Source organism: Lepisma saccharinum, chromosome 2 (assembly GCF_977018435.1).
Source record: "Lepisma saccharinum chromosome 2, izLepSacc3.1, whole genome shotgun sequence".
Lineage (NCBI taxonomy): Eukaryota > Metazoa > Arthropoda > Insecta > Zygentoma > Lepismatidae > Lepisma > Lepisma saccharinum.
The window spans coordinates 120095563-120101922 of NC_139230.1; positions in this window are offsets into that span (position 1 = coordinate 120095563).

Below are 6360 nucleotides of genomic sequence, written 5' to 3' on the forward strand. Positions count from 1 at the left end.
CAGAAGTACATTTATTTCAGGGGAATAAAATCTTCCCTGGCAGGGATAAAAATATAACATTATCTGAACAAAATTGAGAAAAATATAAAAAATTTGAACAATATATTTTCAATGTATCAGATAAGGAATATTTAATTTGGTGTAGTTTAATATCTGAAAATCCCCGGCATTCCCCACCCCGTTAATTCGCAAACTGCCCTTAAACAACTCAATAATACGCGGCTCACAAAGAAATGCAAATCATAGCAAACTCGTAATTGTTGAACATTACATATCATTGAAGAATACCTGTCAAAACAAAGCAATCATGATTGGAAAACAGCTTTAAGATGTTTTATTCCACCAACCAATTTACGTGGTCAAAATATTTGTATTACATACAATCTTGTTTCAATACTTATCATTCTTTCCCATAAGTTTTCTTTAGGATTTCAGGTACTAATATGTTTGCAACCAATTCCATGCAAATTATTATTTTTGACGAAACTTGAATGGCTGTCATTTAGCTATTTCTAGTATTCTTATAAAAAATTCCATTACGTACACAATGATTAAAAACATGTTCATTAACATTAATGATTTAGTTATTTATTACCTTTATGTCATCACCTTTATCTTGATCTGGTAAAATTTAATTTAATAGCCGGCCCCCGCGGCGGAGTGGTTAGTACATAGCGTTACAACGCCAGAGGTCACGAGTTCGAATCTCGGCCTGCGGATGGATGTTTGTGAGTGTCCATTCATTATTATCATAATTTAATCACTCATTACCATCTTCACAAATTAGCCAAAAGTGACACAAAAAGTGAAGTAAAATAAAGCAAGTCAATCAATGGAATTTAACAATGTAGGAAATTCCCCATAAGTTCATACTAACAAAATCAATTTAAGCTTTATCTAAATAATCTTTATGGTACTGAGAATTATCATACATTCTTGAAAGAAAGTCTGCGATTAAATTGTTTGATAATGGAATACGATGTATATCAAAACTTATTGAAGAACTAAAAAAATCAATCCACCTTGCAAATTTACTATATTTCTTAGCTCTTTTCAACATTTTAACGGAAGAAAAGGATAAATGGGAACAGGGAAATTTTGAAGATATAAGAAACGCCGTAGCAGAAAAGAACAACACCGCTTTGTGGCTCATATTACAGAAATTAAGGGGCCAAAAGAGCAACTGGGCACATATTGAACCTTACATTTGGGAAGCACACTGTCGCCGTGTCGTCGGGTGAGAAGGAGGGCCACCACGCCTAGAAGTTACGCGAGAAATATACTTTTTAGGGGATCTCGTTCCGATTCTCGACGAAGACATAGGGGTCGATGAGATAAAAATAGCGATAAGGAAACTGAAAAAGGGGAAAGCTGCAGGACTTGACTCCATTTGGGCGGAATTTTTCAAAGCCAACGAAACTGACATTCATATGGTGAAAGCACAAAGCAAATTAATTGACAAGATTTTTAAAGAGGAGTACTTTCCGAAGGACTGGGCAAGCTCCATAATCTGTCCTATTTATAAAGGGAAAGGAGACAGAAATTACGCAAACAATTTCAGGGGGATTTCTTTATAACCTATATGGAGTAAAATTTACACACACATCTTAAACCGTAGGATCCAGAATTGGACAGAAATATTCGACAAAATCTCACCACTACAAGCGGGCTTCATTAAAGGGTACAGTTCGTTAGACAAACATATTACAAACACTCGTACAGAGGAAAATAAAACAGAAGCGGAGGAAATTATACGGATGTTTCATTGATTTTGAAAAAGCATTAAACAAAGTTCATAGGGATATTTTGTGGGGAAAACTGTATGAGAAATGAATGTCCTCGCGCATGATCAGAGCACAGAAAGCAATATATGCGAGGATAGAATTCGGAGTAAGATGCAATGGAAACCAAGTCTCGGCACTGCAGCATTCGCTCAGGGGACTCAAACAAGGATGCATCCTATCAGCAGTGCTATTTTCACTGTTCATAGATTCTATTCCATGCTTAGGAGTGCAAAGTATACTACCAGTCCTTATGTATGCAAACGACATAGTCATCTTGTCCGAGACAATACGCTGGTCTAGTGAACGTCACATCCGGCGCTGTTGCCATAGCAACGGTATATCTGGCAATATACAACGCGCTGTCAGTACTTTCCCCATGCAGTTAGTATTGGAAACGGACCGCAAGGGATGCATTTTGTTCTTAGTGACAGGGTTTTTCAACGAAAATGGTAATATGTATCTTACACCATTGTAAAGATTAGATTCGAGAAGAATACGTACATAAAATACAGGTTGCTTACAGGTGACAAGTAAAAGAAGAAATGGAAGAACAAAAACAGGCACTCTCCATGAAAGTGACCGGCAACTTACGATATCTTCGGTTTCCGCTACACAGGCTTGTTGACGGGTAAATGAACGTAAGTCGCATGGTCTTTTGTCTGTGGTCAGATAAGTCTTATTGCTATGCGTATGATTACAATCATTGTGCACATTAGGCATATTTCATGCCTTTGCACTAATGGGTATTCAAAAACTACAATGCATTTTCTCGATCGGAAAAAATATATATGTGTAGTACATAGTCATAGACGTGGAAAGAAATTCTTGTAGGGGTAGTCAAGCCATTGATATATTTTAATAGTAGTAGTAGTAATATTGGAAGTGTCTAAAGTGATTTCAGTCAATAGCCGGAACAGCAATCACAAATGAATTGGGACTAGTACCATAGAATAGTTATGCTAGTACTGCTACTACTAGTATGAACAACAATAATAAATGCATATGAAGATAACAATCGTATATTATTATTATTATTATCATTGATTGGTTGATTTGGCGCTTTAAGTGAAGTTTATGCACAGTAAGGCTAATCGGGACTGGACCTACAGTTTAAATTGCAATCCGAACCATTATGTGCCTCCACCGTATTATAATTATTATTATTGCATCCAAAGTAAATGTGTAAACTCAAGGTGTATCACGTCTGTTATTTCAGGAAATTAGGTTCGCATTTACATCTTAAACGAGTGGCACTTTCCAAAATATATTATGTTCTTGAATTTCCAGAAATTCTGAATAATTGTAACTCGTAAATAAGCGATTTCTAACCGAAAATATTTTTCTCCCATTTATAGATTATGAGGAATTGAGATAAATAAAATCACGTTGAAACAATTACGTTATTTTATCACAGGAACACAACACCTGACAATGGCAAACTGACAGCAATACGAAAGAAATCTCTAACCTAGAAGCTTATCTTCCCGCTTCTTAGAAATTCACCCCTTTTCAGAGTTGTGCATATCGCTGTGTGCATTAAGGACTATTGAACGAAAGATTGAAGATGTGATAAATGCAATGGCGTAAAGAACACCCCCGTAACCCCCGCGGTGCGGGGGGGGACACGCACGAGCTTCGGGGCGCAGTAAGAATGATAAACTGAGAAAGACCCATAGTTCACAAAAGGTTTACTTTCGGCGTTAATATATATTTTCGACCGAACATATTATATTTTATGCCCCTAACTGCAAACAGAAAATGTTAATCACAAGTAGAAAGTGGGTTACCAGATTAGAAAAACAAAAGTTCATTAGCTGAATGGTTTACGTAGCAAAAGGGTAGACGACAGGCAAGAGAACACGCTGGCAACGCTAATTTTCACCCTACTTACAATTTTTACCAAACGGAAAAGAGAAAATCTTCCTCGACGAAATGATTTTCCAAGCTAAAATTCATCAAAAATTACTTGAGAAGCACAATTACAGGAGTGAGAGTGATCGAGCTTGAAAACTAGCAAACAAGAATTTGCTTCCATGAAAAAATGCAGAGGACTGCTAATGATTATTTGACAATATCGTAATTTTTGTAATAACAGTCTGTTTTCATATATAATTATAATATATAATTTTCTACAGTTTCTCTGTTGTCTTAACCTTTCGTATCAGTTTTTACATTGATTCAAATTACATGTGTGTATTTTCATGTTTTTATATATATAATATAAATGTTGGCGTGAATTAATATTTTAGAAAAGAAATATATTTGTATATTTTTAAACGAGTATGGGCGTATAACTGAAAGTTGCACGGGGGGAGGGGGGCGCAGTGCACGTTAGTTACGCTACTGGATAAATTCCGGGCGCCTGGAGCCTACTGACCGACCGGAAGGTGTTTTCAGCTTAGCAGCCCATTATTAATTACAACAAATTGTTTTCATTCTAATATTTTTGCATAAAAGAACATGATAAAGTGATAAGTTGCAATAATAACAAGATAATGATGGGCAGAGGAAACGGCACATGTTGTGTTCAACCCTTTTGTCCTCGTAATAGCCTCGCAACAAAGGAATGGAGCCTACATTGGTTATGTAAAATATTTAATCTGGTTCACGTAAATATAAAGAAAGGTAACAAACATCTCTTCGCACATACACAAAGCTATTATTAAGAAAACTACTGCAAAATTTTCGAAAAAGTGCTAGTCACAACACGTGCGACATCAAAGTATCGCTTTCTTTAACATCATATTCTTTCCTTCATGCTTGCTTGCGCCCTTCCTTCGACGGCACCTTCTTATCTTATGCAACTGAAACTACAAAAGTGGTTCTCCTTACATGCTAACTCTCCCTCCTTCATTGTTTTCGGCTCATCTTTCCAAAACCTCAGCAACGCTCTATAGCCAACGCCATGTTGCCGACCTTAGCAACCAACGTAGCAACCGATTTTTTAATGCCAATATGGCCGCACCCATGCGCGGGCCCAGCAGACGACTTGACCAGCGTATAGACGGTCTTCAAAGGGGCATAGATAGCATATATGAGGGGTGCATCAAATATAAAATGAAGGTAAACATTAAAAAAAAATCATTGGTTTCAAAAATGGCTACATATTTGGCAGACAGGAGACATGGACATACGGGGGTGATTTAATCGAGCTGGTTAAAAACTTCACATACCTGGGGGCAACACTCTCTATGACAGTGAGTTGAACACTTCACATAAGGGCAAGAAAAACTAAAACAAAATTTGCAATAGAACAAATCATAAGGACAATAAATATACCACCTCAAATGCCTTTCCGGTCATTCAAATCCTCTTTCATAAATAGTATTACGTACATTAAACTATGGAATAGAACTGTGGGGGTTAAGGGGGGGGAAAACACAATAATTGGCATACAAACAGAATTTTATAAGAGAGTAATGGGCGTAAGCAGTGGCACGGCCAACTGTGGGATTCTCAAGGAATTGGGCCTGAACAGAGACGCGGTACAAGAACGGATGAGGGTTGTTAAATATTGGATGCGATTATCACAAGAGGGCCAAATTACGCTGAGGGGACACTGTTTGGAAATACAGACAAGGGAGGAAAACGTTTACAGCTGGGGTCTGGAAGTGAAAAATATCTTATAAAGCGGAATGGGTTGGGTATGGGAAGAGGGAGGAAGGGGGGCATCTCAACAGAAAATCAAATCAGAGACAGGTCACTCGACATAGACAGACAAGAAATAATAGCAGACTGCCAAACAAAGACCTCAGTCAGGGAACAGATAAGAGTATGAGAATGGGGGAAAGCGAAATATATCCAGGTTGTGGGAAAAAATGAAAGAGGTGCGCTGGCATGGTTCAGATTAGACGGATGGAAACAACTAAGAAAGAGAAACGAAGCAGGGGAAACGATATGTCCTTTGTGCGAGGGGAAGGAGACGGATAAGCATATCCTACTGAACTGCCCTTCTACACGTGACCTAAGGGACAAATGGATGAAAAAGTTAACAGGTATAGAGGGGATAGAAGTTGTAGACGACAGGATAAAGATAACGTAAGCGGGGCAACAAGTGGGAAAATACCTGGGAGAAGTAAGAGAATGGCGGGGGAAAGCTATTAGAGAAGGCAACGCAATGAGTGACCATGCTCCAGACGAGCCATCTTTATAGTGTAAGTGTGTGTAAAGCAAAATGTATGCGTTTTTTGGTGAGAGTGCAGAAAAAGAGAAGTGGGGAGAGGAGGAAGAAAGAAAGACTCGAAGAAGAACTGCCGAGGGAGGGGAAGAATTTGTATATAGGGAACAAAGTAAGAGACAGCTTAAAAGAAAACTAAATGTAACAAAATAGTGTAGAAGAATCAAACATATGTAGTGCGTGCAGCCTATGGCTCGCACAAAAAGAAAATAAATCTATATGTGGAATATGGCTATGTTTTCTACTCTGATAACAAATCTTTGACATTGCAAAAAAAAAAAAAGAAATACTAGAACTTCTCTAATGTCTGAACTAGGCTAGTTAATTCTAGTTCATATATTGTTTTATAATGATCTGCCTTTTTCAATCTGCTCGAAAAGAAATACACTGGCTTTAGTT